Source organism: Phasianus colchicus, chromosome 1 (assembly GCF_987193195.1).
Source record: "Phasianus colchicus chromosome 1, bPhaCol1.hap1.1, whole genome shotgun sequence".
NCBI lineage: Eukaryota > Metazoa > Chordata > Aves > Galliformes > Phasianidae > Phasianus > Phasianus colchicus.
In genome coordinates, this window is record NC_143436.1 from 53,684,289 (window position 1) to 53,708,409 (window position 24,121).

Consider the following 24,121-nt stretch of genomic DNA (forward strand, 5'->3'; position numbering starts at 1 on the left):
CAGAAATTTCAACATACCATCTGCACATCAGCTGGTAGATCACTTTCCACTTCTTTCCTGAGTCATGGATTAGATGTTTGGTAACCAGCAACAGGGACTTTCTGAACAGCATGACAAAACTGAAGGCAGCATGCTGTAATCTCTACCCTGGAAAAATTACCAACTGTTCCTCTCTGCTGACATGAAAAATACATCCTTTCTGTTCTAACTGCTATAAACTGGAGCTCTCCTGGCGCCAGGCTGGTTCAGACTTGACAGTTGGTGGCTGGACAGAGTTGGTAGTGGTGGCAACCATCTTGCCATCTGTCATTTCTCATGTAAATTCTCTCAGTTTAGTGTCAGCCCCATGTAGTGTTAAATTCTATGGCTGAAGTGCAGAATGGGGCTCATAGAATCATAGAATCGCTCAGGTTGGAAAAGACCTTAAAGATCATCGAGTCCATCCACAACCTAACCATACTACCCTAACAACTCTCTGCTAAATTATGTTCCTGAGCACCACATCCAAATGGTTTTTAAACACATCCAGGGATGGTGACTCAACCACCTCCCTGGGGAGCTTATGCCAGTGCTCATTTCAGTCTGCTTGTCTGAGAGACAGTTTCAGAACTCTTTCCTGGCATAAAGACCAAGTGGCACATAATGTATACAATAGACTTGATCCAGAAATAGAGCTTTCATCTCTGGAAAGTTTAAATTTGGCTTCTCTGGTCAACAGAGATAGAAACATAGCAAAGGAAAATCATGTCCTGAAAGTCTTCAAGTCAGAGGTGCTGAATTCTTTTTATCAGAAATGATGTATTTCATTCTGACATAGGAAAATGAAAAATTTTCCTATTCACAAGACTGAAAAACTTCATCCATTCAATCTATTTTGAGAGTTTGGTTTTGTTTTAATGAAGAACTGTTATTTCTATACAGACTACGCCTTAAATTTCTGTTCTTCAAAAATAAACTCCAAGTTCCTAATATTTTGTCATAAACCATGTGAAAATTCAGGAACAATTTAGGATTAGAGTTTAGACTGTTGCTAGGAAGAAGAAAGGTTTTGCTGTTGGTGGTGCTTTTTTGCTGGCTTCTGATCTTGTGGATGGGATGGGGGATTTTTTTAGTATGTGCTGTAATTTTTCATCCTACTCTTTCTCTTTAAAAAAAGATTATAGTTGTCCAACTAGAGATTCATTGCTGATTAAGTTCAGTGTTTGTATTCACAATGTTGTTTCTACCAGTATTTTTCCAGAATCGACACTCATTTGACATGCCTGATAATGTCAGGTCAAGAAAGGCTGTTAGATAATTCCCAATAAAAGGATTAACATCATTATTTTTGGTACAAAGTGCCCCGGAGTCAGAATATCAGTAATGAAGATGATGTGATGTTCATGAAAATGTTTGCATTATTTACAAATAAGAAGAGAGTTCCTTTCTTGGAAAAAGGTAGACTGTTGCCAGATCCTGTGGTGTATGTCAAAGTCAGCTGTAAAAGATCCTAGGAAAGAAGAAATACATAAATTTAGACATCTGTTCCTTGCATCTTTGAGAGTCCAAGCCAACCAGTGTGCTGTAGCTCCAGTGTCACAGTAAGAAGCCTTAGAACCATCTACAAATGCTTTCTGCTAGACATCCGTACAAGAAAAGGTGTATAATGAGGTGCAGGTGAGAGCAGCAATGATTTATTGTTTTAATAGCCAAACAGTCCTATCTGTTTGTCCTGCTAAAATGCTATATGCTCATAATCCAAGCAAATACAATAAAGCCTCAGCAATACATCTAAAAATATTATACAGAAAAGTGATGTTTTTGTGAGGAGAAGATTTTGATGATCTGCCAGTGTCCTGAGGTCTTCCCAGGAGGGCTGTGCTGTTTGTAGTGGAGATTTATTCCTCTTCTTTTGCTGGTTCAGTGCTGATAACTATTTCTTCCTTAGTCTTAGGATCCTCTTGGATTTTTTTTTTATTATTTGATTTTTTTCTCTTTTTCCTACTTAATCCATCTTCTTGCACACTCTCCTTTTATTGATTCCCAATTGTTATCACCAAAACTGCTCTGACATCATCCCATGGCTGTGCTCATCCCCAACAATGCTGTTCTGCTGTCAGAGGCATTTCAGTCCACAGAAAATAACTACTTGATACCACTCTAAAGTGAAAATAAAACAGCTTTAAGCAACAGTTCCATTACAGCTAGAACAATCCAAACCAGCTCACGCTGAGGCAAGTCTAGACGTTTCCTGAGACCCTGCACTGCCAGATCAATACAAAGCCTTTGGCTCCTAAGTTATAATAATGAAAATCAAATTTATTGGACGACAGTACAAACCTCAGAGGCAAGGGGTTGGAAATGCAGTGCAATATATACTGATCAGTGTCAACATTAATCTCTAATGGCACCATCTCTGGAAACTTGTCTAACAGGTTTCATCCATTTATGGGCCTCTTTATTTCTACATACAACAGTTTCCTAAACGAGCACATAAGTGTGTCTGCTATGTTTGCATTCCTTACTGCATCCACCCATTTTTTCCTTTTCTTCTAACACTGATTGCACTGTAGCTTCTGTAGCCAGAGAATGAGTATCTTACAAATGTTTAGGTATTTGTCAAAGCTGCTTTCTGAACTACAGCAGACCTCCTGCTTTATCAAATCCCTCTTCTTGCATGCTGGGCACCCTCCAAATGAAAGGATTTATCTGTTTTCACAAACAATTCTCATGCTGGATGTCAAAAAGACATTGCATTGCAGAAACTATTAATGGGAGAGCTTTGTGTGACACAAAGAGAAGCAAACATTTCATGCATTCAGCTCAGCCCCACTTCAGCTGCCTCCTGCTTCAAAGCTGATCCAAATATCTGAGGAATACAGTGAGTTTGAAGTGCTGTCATGCTTATGAATAATGCCTGGAAGTCTATCTGGGGAAATCTCAGAAAGAAGGCTGGCCAGAAGGATGATGAAGTTGTTTGACAGCAAACAACCTATCTGTTTCATTAACCAATAATGAGATCTTATAAAGCATCACTGGGCATTGCTGTGACCCAAGATGAACATTTGGTACTTTGAAACATTGACATTTGAGGCTGAGAACTGATGTGGCTGTGCTCCGGGTTGTGGGGCTTCCAGTAGGTTTTGCTGCCTGGAGGGGAGCATAATGCCTAAAGAAAGGAAAATGTTCTGCTTGTTGTGAACAGTGTGTAGAACAGCAGTTTAATGCCTAAGGAAAGAATTTGCTTTGCCTGTTGTTCTATTTGCTCTATGTTGCTCTTGTTTGGTTTTGTTTGTTTGTTTGTTTGTTTGTTTGTTGTTTCTTTTCTGTCTGTCTGAGGAGCTGAGAGAGACAGGAACAACCATGACTTCATGTGGCCATTGAAATGCTAGCCACATAAAGAGTGATGCCAGGCCTGACACAGAAGAGAATTATATTCAGTAAATAAATAGAGATCTGGTCCAGCACCTCTGCCCATCTAACTTCCCCACACTCACACACCAGCAGACAAAGACCTGTGACTTCAGAGCGTCAAGAAATTCCCCCGTATACACATCCTCAACAGATCAATAGAGCCTTAGCTTAAATCAATTGCAACAAATTGGGAGAAGAAAAGAAAAAAGCAGAAAAGAAGAAGAAGAAAAAAAAACAAAACAAAAAAAACCCTGCCAGTGAGTCAGTAGCAGTTTAGACTGGGGGAGGAGGAGATTCTGGTTATAAAGTATAGCAAAAGAGTGAGATGGGGTTGCTACCAACTCTGTTGAGTAAACTATGCCACTTAAAGAGCTGGCAGCTAACCTGAGTGCAGCTTCCTGAAAAGTCTTTTCCCTGCCATGGGCAAAAAAATTGAACTTTCATAGCATCATTTATGCAAAGAGAAAGAATCTGTCATCCCCGTACAGGGAATACTGTAGTCAAACAAGTTTTCTGGCAGAAGAATTCACCAGCAGTTCATCTTGTGTCCATGGGTTAGTAACTGGGTTGGATTCAAATGTGCTGTCCTAGAGAGCACTGTCAGAAAACACAGCTATGGACTGCTTCTCACAGTGATGCTAAGAAAAGCATACTATTATTACAAGCTGCAAATGCTAATGGGATCAGAGAGCAGTGCTTGGGATACTAATGTGACTGGTCTTGAATACTTGGAATGGTTTCCCAAGGCCCTGTTCTGCAAACGTAACGAAGGCTGCTCAGAAGAGCCTCCTGGTTGACTCTGAAGGCTGTTGATACTCTAATATGTCTCTATTGCAATCAGTGTTTTCAGGTTTTGAGTAAAAAAAAAAAAGCTTTTAGTGAACCCATGGCTAAATTTCCAACCCAACAAAACACTGTTGTACTCCGAGGTATTTGGGCAAGTCTCAAACTCAACTGAGCAATAAAGACAGAATCCCAAAGTGGTCACGAATCTCATCATGAAACGCTGGCTTCAGGGCACTGAACTCCTGACTAATTGATTAGTCATTAAAAGCTTTATAAACCAAAACCTGACTGATCTGAGTTCAGGTTTTCCTGTTGATTCTTAAAAGAATACTTGGATTGCCTTTCTTACAACTTCCTTCTTTGAATGCGCTGCTTCTTTTGTATTGTGAAAAGGAGAGTTGCTTACTGGCTATGTGGCAAAAAGCCATGCCTCGATTACACATTTAGGGACCCATTTAAAGAGAAGTTGATTAGTAGGCACATAATGGCCACAACAGTCTAATTTTTGTGGTGATTAAACCATTCCAGAGGGGAGATATGTGCACTGCATGTTACATATGATTGAATGTACACGTTGCATATGATAGAACCAGGGGATATTGTAATTCCTACTTTTTTTTTTTCTCAGACCACTGTTGCTTTCCTCTGAGAGACTTGTAATTTTTCTTGGTGTTACCTTGATAGTCTAGCATCACTGATGAAAAGTAGAAGCAAAGTTGCATTTGCATTTGTAAAAGGTTTAATTACATGGGTTCTGATGTCTGAAGACAGCACCTTAAATTATTTCGTCATGTGGGTTATTTTTGTATTTTTCTTTTTTTTTTCCTCATTTCTCTGTGCTTTTCTCTGCAAGACTTGTTTTGTTAAACTGGTAGATTGCTGCTTAGAAGACCATTGGCTTTTGCTGCTCATTCTCCTCACATAAAATTGAAATAGAGTTTCTGCTTTAGTCTGCTAAACATCAGACAGATCTGATTCCTCTTCTCCCACCAGCTTTTCCCTACTGCAACTCCAATGATTTATGACACAGTTGCCTTAATTTATAGCTTGAGAGAGAAGCTTTTGAAGCCACAGATTAAAATCTGAACAGGGTTGACTTGCCCATTCATTCTGAATAGTTGTTTTCAGTTGCATGTAGTTTTCTGCAAGGTCATTTCAGTTCAGGCTTTTTAAAAAACAGCAAAAACTCTGGAAGTCTGGCAGTGCTCATGTAGCAGTCAAAGACAGCATTGTTGTTTCAATTAAAATAGGACAGACCCCAGTGGTCCTTACCAATGACTTCTTTCTCTGTACTGTTCTTGGGGTAGTCATTGAGCGTGACCATAAATCAAAAAGTGACAGCATGTTGTTATTGCTAGAGAGCCAATTGGGCAAAATTTTGATTCAAAGACACCATGTAAAGCATTTCTGTTCTTTGTTAATGATGCTACCTGCAACAATTGCTCTGCTTATCAACTGAAGCTGGTCAGACTGAAAGGGCTAATAAGCGTGTTTGTATTCTCATTTGTATTTTAGTGCTATTATTTTAGTGATGGTAAGAACTGTGACAGATGCCTTACCAATAAATTGTTGCAGCCACATTTGAGTGCCAGTATTTCAGCACACTAAATGAGAAGGTCATTTACACTAGCAGAAATAAAATGCCTATGTGTGGGTGCTTGTAGCACAGTTACATCCAGTCCAATAAATTATACATGCCCATGAGTGTCCTTGGGCACTGAGGCCAGTGGCACGGAGTGACCTAGTTCTTTGATAGTAAATCCTCTTGGACTTGAGAACAGCATGGTCTGTACAGACTGCCTATTGGGAATGGTCCTAGCAATGCTCTCATCACTGACCCAGGCACAGGGATGGATGGTGCGTGTGCAAGTAAGGTGTGCTTACAAATATCCTCCATTTGGTCAGAAAGATCCTGTTCATGTTCCACATCTCTCATCACAACGAACCCACACTGTCTGAATATGAAAGTTTTGCAGAGGACTACTGATCTGAAAACATTGTTCCCAAATATTTGGGACTGTGTTGAACTGCAGCTGCTTCTTGAGATGAAAAAGTTACATTCATTTTGATAAATTATATGCTGTGAATTGTTTTCTCAGCCTAATTAAAAATTTAAAATGAGAGGACAATATGTGATGTGATATAGCAGGCATAAATACACACTGAGGAGTGAATAGTCTTGCCCAAACTACATTGTGCCTGAAAAGAAGAGCAGAGAATAAGGGAAGCTAGGAACCATGCTCTGGAAAATCTTGCTTTCTTCTGTTGTTGGCATTATTCCCCTTTTGTATGACAAAACCTAGTGTCTGTATAAGCTAGCACACTCCCAGCAAGTGAGAAATCCACTCCCCCTGCCATCTGCTCTCCTGCATGAATAATTAGGAGGAGGAAATAGACCTAGAGCAGTAAAAGAGAGATGCTGGGAGCCAAGCTATTGCTGGGAGAAAATATCCCATGGAAACTAGTGGCAGGCTAGGAGGAGAGAGAATCAGAGAGATGGATTTCTAGCCTTAGGCAAGTGCAGCACGTACTGAGTTGCTCACAAAGCACCCAGCAGTGCTTGGGAGTGGGAGAGCTGGGAGGGAAGAGAACAGCATTGGGTTCCAGCAAACACTGTTCTGGCAAACAAGCCCTGCCAAGTAGCCTGGATTCCTCTAAGCACTTACCACAGCTCATGACTTGTGTGTGATCCTTGAGGTGTTCTACACTGGCTGTCCCCTTCAAAACAAACTCTAAAAGAGCCTTGTTTCCATCCTCCGAGTATCTTGGTCTTGCATTCAGTTGATCAGTTTCCTGCAGTTAGCAGCCTCGTACCATTCTTTATTTGCTGGAGCAATTGATTTGCCCTCCTTGTGGCCTTGTGGGACATCCTGAAACACTTAATGACTCTGTCTAACATCAGCTGTTCACAGTGTTGGCAGCCTTGCAGGAAATCTGAGTCTCCACCTGTAGCTCTGGTTTACATTTTGTGTGTTCACAGCTAAGTGAAGAATCTCTGCCACCTACATCTCTTATTGATTGTAAAGCCACGTGTCTTCTGAGGAAATCTAGAACTACAAGTTAGACACAGGTATTCATCTGAAACTTCCCATGAAAAATTTATAAAGCTTTTTATAAGTAACCAGAGAAGGAAGTTCATGTGTCCCAGCATTTGGATCCTTGAAATTCTTCAGGGTAGCTAATCCAGCAAGCTTATGGTCTTTCATTTCTTACCCTGTATTCAGCACTTTGTCTGTTTTCCAGACAAACTTAAAATCAAGACATGGAAGGCACTTCTTAGAGGCACTTCTTCCTGACCAGCAGCAAAGTCAGGGCATCAGCAGAGCTACCAACTCTGATCAGTGACACTGTATGTAGTATATCATTTGGATAGTACGTACTGTGCATTACTGTGTTCCAATCAGAGATGTGGCAAAAAGCAGTAGATGCAAGACTGAAAATGTTAGGCTCTGGATAAGATTGTTTGTATCCCTCGTTCGAGTGGAGATGTTTTGATTTGATCAGACATAACCATTTGATCAGTGGGAAGAGCACTGGGGCAAGAGTGTGCAGAACGGTGTTCCAGCTGCTTTGCCTCTAAGAAGTATTCCAACATTATTCTTGCATGCACATGCATACAAATGGCTGTTTCATCCTTCAGTAACAACATTTTTGTCTATTCTACCAATAAATATAAACATACTTCTTCACTCAGTCATGTCATTTCCATAAGCTTTTAATACCTCCTTACCCCATGAGCACGTATTTTTACAACATGCAGTTTCAAAGCCATATTTCAGGGGAAAAAATAAGTTTTCATAGCTTTCTGCATGCGTGTTTATGCCCTCCCATGCCAAAACTTTCTTCCTGGTCTCTAGCTGCCTTTTAAATGTGTAACATATGTGTCTCAAAACAAGCTATGCAATCCCTTATACCTGTCCACTGACTCTTGTTAGCTATGGTTGATTTTTATTCTTTATCTTGCTCTCTCTGCATAAAGTTGGAGCAGTTGTTTATCAGGAGGAAAGACTTCTGTAAGTTCCCTCTCTATAACCCCTTTCTTCTGCAATAACAAACTCCAGCTGCATTTTTATATTGTTTTTTAGTAGTAAGATCACCAAAGCTGAAAGCATGTTTTATATCCTCTCACTTTTACCTCACCCCTGTGGTTCCTGATTGATTATTTAAACTTTTATTTCATGCAGTAATTAATGTGTTGCAATAAATTAATTCTTGGGCTTCTTTTCTGCCTCATTAATGCAGGAAACTCTTTGTTGTTCAAAGAGGTGATGTGCCTGCCAGATATCACACAACTCATTAAAAAGTAGCTTTCAGTGCTGTAAGTAAATCAGCACTCAATCCAAACAAAACAGTAGGGGACACAGGAAAGCATCATGGTTCTACTTGCATATTCAGCTCTCTCTTTTGCACAGGTAGGCTTTTTTCCTTCTAATTGATAGTCCCAAGATCTGTGTTTTGTTTTTTTTTTAATTTCCTGTTTGAAACCTGAAAACTTTAATTTGAAGTAAGGGCTGCTGTGTACTCAACTCTGCATCCTGGGTATTATACACTTCCATAGACTCTAAAATGAGTTTGTTGTTTTTCTGCCATCCCTTGAAGCAGAAGGTGTTTTGTTTTGTTTTGCTTTTTCCTTTTCAACATTTGACAGTACATAATTTGGGGCAGTATCTTCCTGTCTAGTGACCACAGTGAACTTGCTTGTATCATAATGGCTTGAAAGCCTGGAGGATGTAAAGACATGTCACAAGTCATTAAAATGTAGAAGCTTCATCCACCCACTGTTGTTCCTCTTGATCTTTTTAACTTTCGCTACAGTAAAGAATCTTTGGGTGTTTTTCCTTCTCTCCTTAATTAAAGCAGACAGAAGATTTCTCTATGAGGTTCTGTGTCTGTTGAATTTCACACATTGCTTTATTTGAGTAAACAAAACCCATAAATATGTATGGAGGAGAAGCCCCAGTACAGTAAATTGTTGCAGCTCTTTTCAGAAAAATACAAGCCTCTCTAAATGGTTTCCTGGCAGTGCTTAACATGTAATTGCACTCAGGATATGTTGTACTCCTGCTTTGAATAATGGAACTAACAGAGGTTGCAAGACTGATCTCACGGAAAGGGCAGGCACTACGGCATTTGGGGTTCTCTTGTCATTCCTCCTCTGTGGGGTCTTTCAGTGCCTGCTCAGGAGCTGAGTGCCTTGTGAATGAGGAGTTTATGTGGAAAAGAGCATTTCTGGTGGAGAGGAGGTTCAGGAAAGATATTATTGCTCTCTACAGTGATCTGGAAGGTGGTTGTAGCAAAGTGGTTGTCAGCCTCTTCTCACATGTATGCAATATGACAAGAGGTAATGGCCTCAAGTTGCAGCAGAGGAAATTCAGGTTGGATACTAGGAACCATTTATTCTCAGAGAGTGATAAGGAGTTGTAACAGGCTGCCCAGGGAGGTGGAACACCCTGGAAGAGTTCCAGAACTGTGTGGATGTGGCACTGAGGGACATGGTCAGTATGCATGATGGGGATGGGCTGATGGTTGGACCAGGTGATCTAAAGGTCTTTTCCAACCTTAATGATTCTATGATTTTATGACTGAGATATCTAAGAGCTTATAGGGAAGTGTACTGTGTCTGGAAGTTATAGAAAGCTTGATGTCGTCCAGGCATTGTCAATTCAAAAGCATAAGGAACTAGAGAACTGTACTATATATGCTGTATACTGTACTGTATGTATCTAAATTTAAAACCCATGCAAATAAGAAAGACATTTGTCTTTTGGTGAAAGACTGTGTAATTCAGTCAGGCAGTCATTTAGGTAGCAGCAGCAGCAGCAGAAACAATTAGGAAATAGAGAAGACCCCAATTGTAGAGATCAGTGCAATGTTTGAACCGTAGATATCATAGAATCATAGATACAAAAATATTATCCTGGCTGTTCAGGAGACAGGATTATCATGTGTTCTTGCTTAAGCATATTTGCAGGACAGTACCAGTGAAAAAAAGTGAAAATTAATGGATTGTCATTGTCTATCACTCATGTGCTTTACAGACATAAAATGCATCACATTTGTTATTGCTAAGGCTATAAACAGTCTTAATCTGTATCACAGCCCCTAAAGCCAGAGCTGTTGCTTTAAGAGATTGTAAAAATGTAATTACATGGCACAGAGCAGTGTGCTGCAGGACCTTGAAGCTGGGCTGCTGCAGTAGAACAAGGATCAGGAAGAGTTGAGATTTGAGAGTCCTAAGTCCTAACTCACACAATGCAGCTGGGACTGGATATAGATCTGATCTGCTGTAGGTACCCTTCTGCTTCTGCTCTACTGCTCCATGCAGACATGTCCTGAAAAGTGTTAGAGTTACTCTGACCTGTTAGATTCCAGAAAATTATCTACGGACAAGAATAAGCTATTTCCAAAGTTAACGTGAGGTCACATTACTTATGGTGAACCAGAAGATACATGAGGTTACCAAGAGCGGTCAGTTTGTATGCTGTTCTTGTGTGGCTTTCATCCTTACAATTTTGCCTAGTGCTGCAGCAGATGTCCTGTTTTCTCTCAGTTTCATTCAGGTTTGCCACTGCTGCCTCCCTTCCCTTTAACATACTTTTAGAAAGGTGTTTAGCCAATAGCAACAGGGAACACATTCGTATTTTGCCTCTCTTATCACATCAACGAGTAGTCTTTAATTAAAACATTATTTTTCTATGAACGTGTTCTGTGGTTTCATTTTACAGCCTTACAAGTAGCTTCTCATTTGATTCCTACGCCCCTGGGAAGTGAACTATATTGAAATACAGTAGTTACTTGCCCACTGAAGATTGCTATTTGAAAGGCTCCCCTAGGATGTATACGCTCTTGAAAGAATTTATTCCCTCACCTTCCTTCTTCCTCTTATTAAAGGAGCCTGCATGACTACATCAAGGTCCTCCTGGATTGCCCCCAGACTTCTGTTTCTCTGCCTCCTTTCCCACACATAGCTCTGCCCTTCAGCCCCTCTTCATTCCTCTCACCAAAGCCTTCATTTTGTGATGTCAGGCACACTTCTCTGCAGAGCCCAGCTGAGCTGCTGTGGCTAATGCTGTGTAAGAGTACACAGCTGAGGTCTTTGCTTTATGTAGAAAAATGTTTCCTTCCATCCAACTTATCTAATTCTTTCACAGAAAGCCTTGCACATGTTGTTTATTTATCCTAAATTCTAGACCTAACAAAGAGGAAGATCATTAAGAAAAGTAGTGAGGTTGCCAAGATTCGTAATTCCATAATTCCCTTCTCATAATAACAAGAACACCTTGATGTAAAAAAAAAAAAAAAAAAAAAAAATCTGAAATAAGTTAATCAGAACATCTGTTTTTTTGGTTTTTTGTTTGTTTGTTTTAACTCTTAGATACTACACTGAAGAGGTGTTTAAAGCACACTGGAACAGTTTGCCCAAGGAGGCTGTGGATGCCCCATCCCTGGATGCATTCAAGGCCAGGCTGGATGTGGCTCTGGGCAGCCTGGTCTAGTGGCTGGCAACCCTGCCCGTGGCAGAGGGTTTAAACTAAATGATCATTATAGTACTTTTCAACCCAGGCCATTCTATGAAAAGGAGAAAATAGGCAAATTAGCAAAGAAAACCCTTTATTCCTAAATCCTAGTTTCCTTTTCTTAATCACTTTAAACTTCGATTTTCTTCTCAAATAACTGGAAACATACCATTGAGATTTTCATAATGGAGCATTGCTTTGGTCTTCAAGCCTCAGTGGAAAAGGCAGCAAGCCAAACTGTAACCTTAGAGGACAGAAGAACCTTGGATGTGCCAGAAAGTAAATATTGGAGACAAAAATCAACTGTGTGTATTGTGCTGCTAGAGAACCCAAGGAGAAATCAGCTTCTTACAGCTAATGTCAGCTGTAAACTTGAAGGCAGGATACAGTTTTTGAAGCAAAGCTCAGCAAGAACAGTGGGATTCAACAGCAGATGATTTTCAGTCATGAAATATCTTCTTGCTATCAAATAAAACCTCAGTCAGGTAGATGTATAAGAGGAAGAAAAAGCATTTCCCTTTTCGACTAAGGATAACATTTGGGTCCAGTTCTGACTGGGTCATTTAGATCAGTAATTCAGTAACCTGTCTGGCCCACGCATTAATACCACGTGGCTACTTAGAAAGGCAGATTCTGATCTGCTCCTAGATTCCCAAGACATTTGTTAAGAAGATATGATATATAACTATACAGATTCAGTGTCCACAGTGAATGCTATGAGGTTGGATGGCCTCAGGGTACAGCCATTACCGCTTTAGGTACAACACTAGATAATAAAAATTGAAAAAATCTCTTAGAAACCAATGGCTTTTTTTGGCATGATGTATGGAGGTAGGGTGAAAATAAGATTTTGTTGTGTGGCAATAAGTCTCAAAAATACTCCCAAGCTACTGAAAAACATCAATAATTCAGTGTGTCCACAGGAAACTGAAAGTAATATTGAAGTTGCTCAGTGTCTTTGTTTCTTTTTGTTCTTGTTAGGTTCAATCCTGCACATGGTGAGATTCTGAAAATCAGCCTTTCCTTGACAGCAAAATTACAGGTGTGTCTAACTTTCCAGACATTTTTTTACCTGACTCTGTTCCTGTGCTTAGCTGATGCCACCATTTTTAAATCCAAATTGCATTCTGAAATACTAATGATGCCATTTCAGTGTGTAGCTTCAAAGATCAGGTCTCAGTTTCTTTCTTTCATAATCCTGAGGTTTATCCACCAATATAAGCCCTGAGGATGGGAATTTGGGTAGAGCAGGGAGATGAGACAGCATCCTCCACACCAAGTTAGCCAGAGTACTTTATGGAGGCAGTACGGGGCTTTCCATTTCATTTCCTAGTGGCTGTTCTTACTCCTTACCCAGAGGTGCCCAAGCTTTCATTAGCAGATTACTGGTGAAGTTTTTATGTGTCTTTGGTGTTTGTCCTATGGGACACGTTGTTAAATCAGTGCTGTAAACATAGGGATGTGGCCAACCACAGAAGTGATCCTCAGAGATATCATGAAATGTATATGGGGTATCTGGTATTGAAAGATCTCCTGCTGTACAGGCTGTTGACATTTATGCTTCAGCTCTTTAAATTATTGATCTGCTGAACTGATGGAGAACAACTGAACCCCAAGAAAGCTCAGAAGCAAGCTTGGAATCAGTGGAAGAGTTTATTTTTTGTCATTATGGGTGCACATACCCTTTCACTATAGCCAGTTGCATCACTTCATGGTGAGACATTGCCTCTGTGGCCAAGGCCACATTGTCTTTGAGGATTTTCTAGGAAAGAAAGCCCACACAGTGCCCTACGGGGTGGTTTCCTCCAGGATGCTCTCCAGTCCTTTTTGTAGTTGCTTGGCAACCAGTAAAGGCAGCAAGAGGAGGAGGAGGAGGATGTGAGAACATGGAAGCACCTGAAGAAACAAATTCTCTGGGTAACTGTACTGTTTAGGATATTGCTGATACTAACATAGGATGAGGGTATGTCTCTCTTCTGAACTTCGGGAGGTGGAAAACTATCCCAAGAATAAACAAGAATATTCTCCTCACTTTGGAGACTTCCACAGCCTAAAGAACAGTTTTTGGCAAAATTGGCAGGGTAATAAGGAAGAGACAGTGTACTTGCTACTCATGGAAAATCAAACAAACAAAAAAAAAACAACAAACATAATTACTGCATTTTATTGTATCATAAAAGCATAGTTAGACAAAATACATCTTTCTTTGACATCATAGTGCTATGATATCTGACACGGCAAGAATTATCTGCAACCAGTAGCATTATAGAAAGTTACTAAGGTCAACTATGGTACAAGTAATTATTGATCTCTTTCTAGATTAAGAAACGATAGTTGAAAGGTCTTGAAAAGTTTACAAAAGTCGTAAGTTGCTCTTCCTAAAGAATGAAAAATTCTTCTAGTTAGGATCGTGTGTGAGACACTGAAGCATCTTTTCAATGGTGTAGTAACATGCTTCTTAGGGAGATCACCACACACATGTATGCAGTAGCACTGAATCCTCAGCATAACACCTCAATCTGACTAGGTAAAACACAGCTTATCCCAAAGGCATCTCACTTCAGAAAAAGTTATCCCAGACACTAGCAAGGAGTCTATTCTTGCCCTAATATTCACCATATTTATTTCTGTGAAACCCACTTGAATGTCTGCTGCTCTTACATCATCCCAAGAGCACATTTGCCAAGCTGACAGCTGTTAATGAGGGTGCCACAATATATTCAACATGAAAAAATGCTCACTCCAACCTCTGATCTCTGCTACACATTGTGAGTCCAAAACAAGCCTTTATGACTTGTGTGCAGTCTGATCTAGTCTTGCTGTTACAATGTCAGTAGCTAATAATGGTAATTTGCAAGTTAAGGGCTTTGGTAAAATACCAGGGGAAAAAAAGATAAATAAAAGACACACACACACATAAAAAAGAAAAAAAGACTCTTTGCAAGTCAAGTCCTTTTTTATATTCTGATCCAACCTCTCAGAGGTTATATTAGCAACCTATAACAGTGATACTCAGACATTGGGAAGACAACTCCATCAAAAGATCAACATTCAGCATAAGGCAGACAATCAATCAGCCTTGGAAATCAGAAGTTAAACAGGATATCAAAGATTTAGTGGACTTCACCTCAAAATTTCTCCTTGATTTTCTTAGAAGATGAGCTATAGAAAAAAATATTCAACTGAAAACAAATTATATTGAGAGCTAGCATTGATGGAAAATGTTCTATTAAGTTTTTAATTCCTGCTAAAATCTCTAGTACTCTGTCTTCCATTTGCTCAACCTGTCAGCTTCTTCTGACACCATTCATTCTGCGTTTTTCTTCAACTTGCCATTTTCTTCTCAAATTTGCTTTAATTCACTTCTTGGAACAGGTAGAAGACTTTGCTTAGCCTACCCCAGCTTTCAGATAGTTTCCGCAGACTACAGCAAGGACTCTCCCTCCCTACTTTCTCTATGAATTCTGTGATCCACCTTCTGTATTCGGTGCTTGTCCACAAGGAAGCTTCACTTCATTTCTCCCACCCTGCCTCTTTGTGCACTATTGCTGCCACTGCTGTGGCATGTGAAGCTCTCAGCTGAGCACCTTTCACCACAACTACATTCACAGTAGAGCTGGCAGAGGTGGGTTATGCCTTCATTAGCCAAAGCTTGTCTCCAGAATATTAAACCCTTTGTCAGGGAGGATTTGATGCTAGGAATTAACTTGAAAAAGATTTGGTAACCAAGGTCCATACTCATAATGCAGAGCTTTCCATTGAAGAGCTTTCCCCCTCCTGAGCATCTCCTGAATTTTGAGCAGATTTTCTGGTCGCCATGGCAACAGCCTAATTTGCTCTCTTTTTGTGATTTAAGTAAGCATCATGTAAAAACGCTCCAATAAATGATGCTAAAACAGCCTGAGTTTTGGTAGTGACAGTGGGCATCTTGCCACGTGACTTAATTTAATCACTCTGAAGCTATCAGCCAGTGCATAATTCAAGACTTCATTTAGTGCAGAAGCTCTTAAAAGTTTGGAAGGCTGCAAGGGAAAGGGGGAGAAAACAGCAGCTGCCATTCTTTGAAAGTATAGAATCTTCAGGAGCAGGAAGGCAGTCTTTTGGGAAAACCACTGGTCTGTCACTAGTGATCTGTGTTTATAGCCAGGGTGGTACTTGGGTGTAGCTTCAGGGAGGTTGAGAATTCAACCTTGTGTCTGTGCTGCCTCTAGAGATAGAGCTGAGGGCTGTTGAGCCAGCCAGTCTAGCAGATGAGCCAAGAATAACAGCTGAATGAAGGAGTTTGGGTTTTGGTGCAAATCTGAACCTCATACTGTTGTGACAGAATCACAGGATCACAAGTTTGGAAAAGATTTCTAAGATCACCTGGTCCAACCATCAGCTCATCCCCACCATATCACTGACCATGTCCCTCATCTGCACGGTTCTGGTACACCTCCTGGAATGGTGTACTGGGTAGATAGACTCTTCTGGGTCAATATTGACACTCATAGGGGAAGCTGAGTAAAAAGGATGTTCTTGGACCCCAAGGGAGGCAAGCTCCTGTAACAAGAAGAAAAATGGTCTCTTCATGTGGATGTTCCATTCCTGGAGGTGTTTAAGGCCAAGTCGCATGGGGCCCTGAGCAATCTGATCTACTACTTGATTTAGCAGTTGGCAACCCTGCCTGTAGCAGAGGGGTTGGAACCTGATGATCCTTGAGGTCTCTTTCAATGCAAGCCATTTTATGATTCTGTGATTCTATGATTCATCCTGCCTGTTTAAATTATAGAATCACAGAGTCAGAGAATATCCTGAGTTGAAAGAGACCCATAAGGATCATCGAGTTCAGCTCCTCCAAGTCTCAATGCAACAATATGATTTGCAAGCACCGCACTTGTAGGCAAGTTATTAGCAATAGCTTTAAACATTGCTGTGGATGGTGATTAAAAACACTTGCTGTCTGCTTGGTCTGGATGGGGTAGTCCCACTTTGCTCCTCAGCTGCCAGTGTTGGTCCCATGACAAAACCTTCAGACACATAAGGGGCTCTCTCAACATAGAGTGTAGTATCCCTTTCACTGCAAGGGAAGCTGCAGTGCTTTGTAACTCTTCAAATAAAGCTTCGTTTGCAGAGGACAGTGTTCATCTGGGGGAAAACTGCTTCTCAGGAAAGAGATATATTACTGGTTTCTGCTATGCTACAAATTTCTGTTCAGAAGAGAAAAAAAAAAAAAAAAAGAAAGAAAGAAACAGAACAGCTTAGTCATTTGTTCTGAGGGAAAGCTACTGCTTTGGTGTGTTGTTTTTTTGTGATGTGAGGATGCAGACTCCCAGCACTGAAGTGTGAAATCACAGTCCCTGAGCGATGAGTACATGCGCCTTTCAGGAACCACGAACTTGCATCCCTTGGGTGTCTGAGCTGATGGGATGACAGTGCAGTTGCTGAATGGAGGATATCATGGAACGACACAGTCTCTCCCATTTCCTTGTAATCTGCTTGTCTTGTCACTCCCTTCTGCAGGACAGTTGGTTTTTTTCTTATGTCTTGCATTCAGTAAAGATGCGAAGTGACTGATGCTGTGTGCGGTACCACTTTGCCTGGGCAGAGATCTCTGCATCCACCGAGATCGTAATGACCATTCATAGGGAAAATACAGTGTTGTGGGATGGTTGAACAACAATAAAAAAGGTAATTCTGTGGCTTTAGAGAGAAGAGGACAAGAGAGACAGACTGGGGAACAGAAGTAGGTAACATGAGGTCTCCTTTACAGCGGTGGCAGATTCTGGTTTCTTTACCCTCTTCTCTTTGATAAGAGAAAAGCCTGCCAGTGGGGGTGAAACTTGTGACACCAGAGCCTGCACACCCTTGTTGTTTGGCTAAATTATTCATCCTGTTCCTGTGATAATATAGTTATAAGGAGGAGCCTAATTGAATTTACTGTCTGGCTTTGGCCAATAGGGCGATAAGGATCCAGCAGAACGGGATGACGGTGAATCCTGCCAGTGTGCTGTGAATGTGAAGCAGGAGAGACCGGCAGTTTGTGTGCAGAAGGGAAAGCGAACAGGTCCAGGGCCCCCGGATTGGCACCCCAGGGAAAGGTAAGGGGCGAGTGGGAACAGGGCTTGCTAGAATCTGACCCTGTGCCACGGGGTTGTTTTTGTTTAGAGCAAAGCAGTCTGCAGGCGGTGCTTTCCTGCAGGGCTTGGAGGGAATCAGAATGTGTGTGGTAGCACTTGCTCAGCGTGTGAAGTGTGTGCCTTTGTCTTTATATGTGCTGCAGGGCTTTGTAATATCGCGTGTTTGTTATGCATGTCTGTACAGAGATGCCTGTGTTTTGCACGGATGCTGCAGCAACCTATGAAGCCTGTGCATTATAAATGCAAGGAGAGAGTGAAAAAAGAGAAATTACCTCATGGGCAGCCTGGAAAAAAACAGTAGTGCTTTCTGGTTTGATTGAAAATGGAAATGAAGAAGCTCTTAGTGATCTGTTTGCAATCAGAAAAAGAGCAAGCACATGTGCATCTGTCTGTGCATGTATCGAATCTGCAGTGAGATGTGAAAATGGGAAAGAGGAGGTCAGACTGGAGTATTAGTCATGGCAGGTGGAGAAGATGGAAAGCAATCAGTGTAATCAGATTCTCAAACATGGAGAGAGAGTGCAAGTGAGTGGAGAAGTGGATTAATCCTATCTGCAGTGGAGCTAGCTACACCTGGAAAGTGAGGCTGGGAGGCTCAGAGCAGGCTGTCTGCCTGGCTAGGAGAACTGATGATCAAAACATCCTGCCTGCTGGCTGCTCAAGAGATAACTGATTGCATTGCTTCCACTGATTTGCCATCTCCCTTTTCACCATTCAAAGAGAGGGTGAGCAACTCCAAGGATCAGATTGGAGACTATGAATTAAAATGATCTGGAAAAACAGGAGCACATCAAGCAAATTAGCCTCTGTTCTTTCTTTTGTTTTACTGCCGTTGCTCTGATAACAAGTGTCTGCTTAACAGGAAGGACAGGTGGGGGAGGTTGGATTACAAGTGTGACAAGTGCCACAAAGCCATGTATGATGATGTTACAGCCATAGAATCATACAATCATAATCATATGAATTGAAAGGAACCCCAAAGGTCATCTAGTCCAACTCCCTCACAATGAACAGAGACATCTATAGCTAGATCAGGTTGCTCAGAGCAGTCCCACTCCTGCAACTTACATCTTTGACAGCAAGTGATGGTGAACCTTAGCCCAGCCACCAGTGAGACAGAATCCGTTGTAAGATGGTCACAGGTTTAGCTGATTTGTGTATGTCTTAATCACTTCTTCCTTTTAAAACCAGGTTCCAGAGGGAGATGTTAAGCCAAAGAGTATTCAGTGTTGTGAACCTGCGGAAATAAATTATTAGGGTGAACGCTGAGGGAAGTAGGGTTTTCAGCTTCCTCAGAAAGCAATAGCCAGAGGGTTCCTAGAGTAGTAAGGCAGGGAGCCCCATAGGAGCAGCACACAAAATGACTCACGTTGGATTAACCCAACCTGTTCACTCTAGGGAAGACCTAACCTTGAATAAGCTCTCATTCTGCCATGACACCAAATCTCTTACATCGGTGGTTAGCTTTGCCTGGCAAATCTCCTTTGCCTTCTGGCGTTTTCCCATGTGACCCAAAGATGGAAAAATGCAGATACAGTGGCTATTCCCACTGAAGAGAATCTCCCTGCTCATCTTGCCCCTATTCACAAGCCCCTCAGCTATGATTCTGGAGTGGTGGGCTCAGCCTGACACCATCATCCTTCAGCTTGTGTGCATGCCCCAAGTGAGACCAAAGGGGATAGAAAATGTGTACTGTTACTCTGTACTGGTACAAACAAGCTCCACCTCACAGATGATGTTTGTATTTGCTGATGGAAAACAGAGAAGGAATGTGCTGCAGCTTCTGGTAGGATGGAGCCATGCTTTCCCTCTCACTAGAAACAGCTTTCAGAAAAACAGGTCCAGGATAGGGTGAAAGCTAGTGTTTTTTTGTCTCTTGATTTCTCATGCCTCTTTCCCATCCTTCATCTCCCTCAAGTCAGCAAAAACTTGGCCATTTTTGAGTTTGCCTCCAACTTGCAAAGTGCAGGTAGCAACAGTGTGAGCTGAAAGAGAAAGAAAAACAAATCTGGCTACTTGGAAAAAATGCTTTGCCAAAATCTTCTTCTCTTCCCTTTCCTCTGCCCCAGAAAAGGAGCAATAATAGCACAATTATTCTCCTGCTCCAAAAGGCTGTGGGGCCTGCAGGTGCAGAGCAGAGGGCTCTCCTACAAAAGGGGAGATGTGCTCAGTGTGCCTGGAAAGCATACTTGAGAGATGTGCAACCTACTGTAGGAAACCTGCTTTAGCAGGGGGTCAGACTCGATGATCTCCAGAAGTCCGTTCCAGCCCCTATGATTCCATGATTCTGGAAGCTGAGCACCTGCCTGCAGGTTTGCACCTGCATGTTTCCGGGTAACAGCACCTTCCCCAAGAGATGCACTCGGGGTTCAGCAGAGCAGCATCCCTCTGACACTGCAGAGGAGGCAGCCAGGATGTAGCACTCAGTGCCGGCTGGGTGAGTGCATTGTTTTCCACTGCCCTCAGAGTCAACAGTGAGGCTCAGAAATGGGCAGAACGCCAGCGTATTCCCAGGGAAGCTGACGTCATTGCCAGCTCTCCAGTGCCAGACACAGTGCTGGAAACCTGAGGTTGCTTTGGCCATTAATTGCCCAGATGATTAATTCATTCAATGATATCATTTTCCTGAGTGGAGGTTACAAGGTTTTGTACTCTAGTAATGAGAGGCGTGATGGGTGCCAAACTTTGCTCTGCGTTGAGGTTAATGCTAATTACAAGAAGTCAGCCACAATATCCTCATCCTTCCTCCCCTGGAAGGAGCACCGTTTTTCTTTGCTCTCCCTTCTTTCTCTTTGTCATTTATTTTTCCTTTAGTTTTGGTGAGATGTACGAGGAATTGCTTTTATGAGGTAAGCAGTACTGCAAATTCTATCAATATACTGTGCTCTTAGCTTTCAGAGCTCCTTCTTAAGAAGGTTTGTTGCTTTAATTTTAGCTCTTATTTAGAGCTTCTTCCACCTTGCAAATCTCATTCCACTATCCAAGAACTCCTTGTATTTATGTCATTTATATTGCACAATCTGGCATACATGTATATATAAACACACACACACACATATATATATGTACATGTATGATCCAACAGGTTTGGATCTCACTGCACAGTGGTTCTTATTCTGTGCCGTGGCTTTCTCCCCTCGAAGGATAATGCTCTGTCTATAGGGGTGTGCTGTTGTTTTCTATCTTGGAAATTCTCCAGAACATTGGGTTTTGTGCTAAACTCTCCAGGATATTTTATTGTTTTATAATGTTTGAGGCTAAATGTCACTCTTGCCACATTAACAGCTAAGCAAATAAGCACAGAATTCCCAGAAGGACAACACAGATTGCTACCTTGATCCAGATACAGGTATTAGCTGATAAAGGTGCAGCAACTTGATCTGATAATCTATCATTAGGTGAAATTGTCAACTCCAAATGTCTAAGAAAACACTCCGTGTATTTTCAGAGCCACTGTAAGCCACTGTATTTTCAGAGCTACTTTCAATCAACGTCACATCTCTGCCTCCTACATCTCTCCCCCTCATTCACTCCAGTGTTTCTGTTCACCCCTCCTTCCTCTGTGTTTTCAGCTGGCTTTGGTCCCCAGAGGTATACAAAGCTCTGCATCCTAAGTTTTCAAACAGATTCGGTAAGATCAAATGGAAACCTTCCAGTTTCTGGATAAGCTTGTTATCTATGGGATAAAATGGTTTCCTTTCTCTCAAAGTAGTGGCTAAGCCATGCTGTCTCTCCATTCTGGATAATTTTTCATTTCTTCCCATCTTTCATGGTTTGTTGTGGTATTCTCCTATCTCACTGAAATACTAGAAAATGTCAAGGAATTTTTCTGAAGCACTGACAAACAGTAGAATTCTGATTAGCAATTGTTGCAAGTTTGGCACACATATATTTATAATAGGGTTATCAAGGAAAATTAAGTGATTATGTAGATCTGACAATGTCTGTATTAGTGGCTGTCAGGCTCCAGACTCGTCTGTTGTCTGTTTAATGAGAAATAAGCCTATGGTGGCTGCGCAGATCAAACGCCAGAGCAAGGGTGCAGCGTGACTTGCTGGCAATAGCAAGCTACAGTGGCCACAGGACAGGTGGCCCAGGGCATGCACCTGCAACTGAGACCCTGCTCTTAAATAATGAGATGGTCTTAGTTTTAGTGAAGCAATAAAAGAGTCTGTGATGAGGACTTCCGGATGGAAATGATCTTTTGTTTGGGTGACAGCGTTCTGTTGCAAAGGATTGAATTCTGCATTGCCACTACAACAACCCAAAGGGGAAGGAAGGATGGTAGTCTGTGCATTTGTGGTGGGCTCTCATAGGAGGAAACAAAGCATGAGGTGGGAAAGACCCCTTTTTCAGGCTTATTGAAGCTGGGAGTATTGTGCTCAAATCACTTCTGCAAGAGCAGCAGTCATTTTTAAAGGGAAATTCAATTTGCTATAAACTGTCAGGCTGAAATATGAAAAGGACAGACAGCTGTTGTATTGTTCGATAATTCATCCTGAGGAACTGTGACAGTGGTGTTGCCTTCCTATGGGCCAGATGCAGAAGTCTGAGTTCATGTAAAAGGGAGGAGAAGTAATGAAGGGCCGGAGAGATGGGGGAAGAGCTGTACAAAGCGGTGGGGGAGGGGAGGAACTGTCTTTTTTTCAAAGGAAAAAAACTTGATTTTTATGAAACATTTCAACTTTGGGCTGATTTATTTCCTGCTCTCAGCAAGAACCACTGCCAGCATTTCTTCAGTCTGTACCTCAGCTGGGAAGCTTAGAGAAGCACTGATTTACTTATTTCATCTCACACACAAGTGAGAGCACATAATAATTCCTTTCAAAGTATTAAACCAATGTCTTCCACAAGGTCTTCATCATTTGAAATAGTTATTTGTTCAACTCCCTGAAGTGTAAAAAGAGGGTTAGCTCAGGCCCTACATTTTCATTTCCAATTTTATTTTAATTGGCAATAGCACAAACGTAGAAGGAAATATATTTTAATTTGCTAATTGTAGTCCTTTAAAGTCACTAGGCTGCATAAGAAAAGATTCTAGGAAAGCACTTTTTTGTGGAGGTGACAGCTGAAATCAACATTATTCAGAGCATAGTAAGGATTCCACTGACACTTCATTCCCATCCAAGTGAGTAAAGAAAGTCACACTTTACTGAGACCCAGGACACCCAAACCTTGCACAAGGAAACAACCAGAGCTGCTTGCACCATGCTTCCTGTGTAGCCAATACAAGATACTTTTAATAAGGAGGGATTGGAAAGCTCTCACCAGCCCTATATGAACTTGATAAGTAAATGCAAAAATATTTACTATTAGAAAAGCAAAACCAAACACCGTAGAGCATTCAGCTCCATGTTGAACCAAACCTTAAAAATTTGCCATTTAAAATATAGTGGCACTCTTTTTTTTTTTTTTTTCCTTCAAAATGTATTATTTTTAATATAGGATATCTTTGCCCTGTGTGGTTGTACATCACAGTAAACACATCCACTATACTGCTGTCGTCCTCCCCAACTTTCATTTGTTTCTTGCTCAACAGGGTTGAGCAGCCCTGTAGCATCTATAGGAAAATGTCAAAGACTTTCTTGGCTCAGAAACACTTTTGCTTGACATTGCAGAGCAAACTGGTAAACACCAGCGGAAAAACAGAGACTCCTTGGAGAAAGAAGTTGAGAAAAGCAGGTGTTCTCTCACTTGGCTTAGCAACACAGCACAGTCAGGTTTAGCCACAGCTATAGAAAAGTAGGGAAAAAATATGGGAATCTGGGAATAAGAGTGATCATGTGGGCCTGTAGGTGACAGACTGAACACAACACTGATGCACTGTGCCTACCATAGAATCACAGACTCATTAAGGTTGGAAAAGACTACCAAGATTATCTAGTCCAACCACCAGCCCATCCCCACCATGCCCACTGACCATGTCCTCAGTGCCACATCCACACAGTTCTGGAACACCTCCAGGGATGGTGACTGCACCACCTCCCTGGGCAGCCTGTGCCACTGCAGCACCTAGGGACTGAGTGCACAATGCACATGGGTAGGGAAGTGCACCTTACACCACTACGCCAGGCTGCTTTCTGAAGTGGGTCCCACAAAACCAAAGACTGAAAGACTGATGGGGTAGGAAGCATTTATTTTTTCTTAGCCCTGAAATACTTGGTTTTGCTGCTTAAAGGTGAGACTCGGTGTCTGTATTTCCTGTCTGTTTGTTAAAGCATTAGAGCACTTTGGAGAGAGGTGCTGGATGAAATACTGCACTCCCTCCAGCAGCTGAAGGATGCCATATTTTGCTCACTGAACCTA

General features: G+C 41.5%; 1 protein-coding gene across 3 annotated transcripts in view; it reads left to right on the plus strand.

The window, feature by feature from the left end:
• SYN3 (synapsin III) overlaps positions 1-24,121 on the plus strand; it is a 235,705-nt gene that overhangs the window by 13,796 nt on the left and 197,788 nt on the right. The window contains exons 1-2 of one of the 3 annotated variants that reach the window (XM_090143151.1): positions 12,722-12,738; positions 17,637-17,776. The gene's annotated coding sequence lies outside the window, so the exon portion shown is untranslated. Of the gene's footprint in view, positions 1-12,721; positions 12,739-17,636; positions 17,777-20,155; positions 20,253-24,121 lie in introns of those variants that run through there. The other 2 variants (XM_090143143.1, XM_031600069.2) reach the window with 2 other exon arrangements.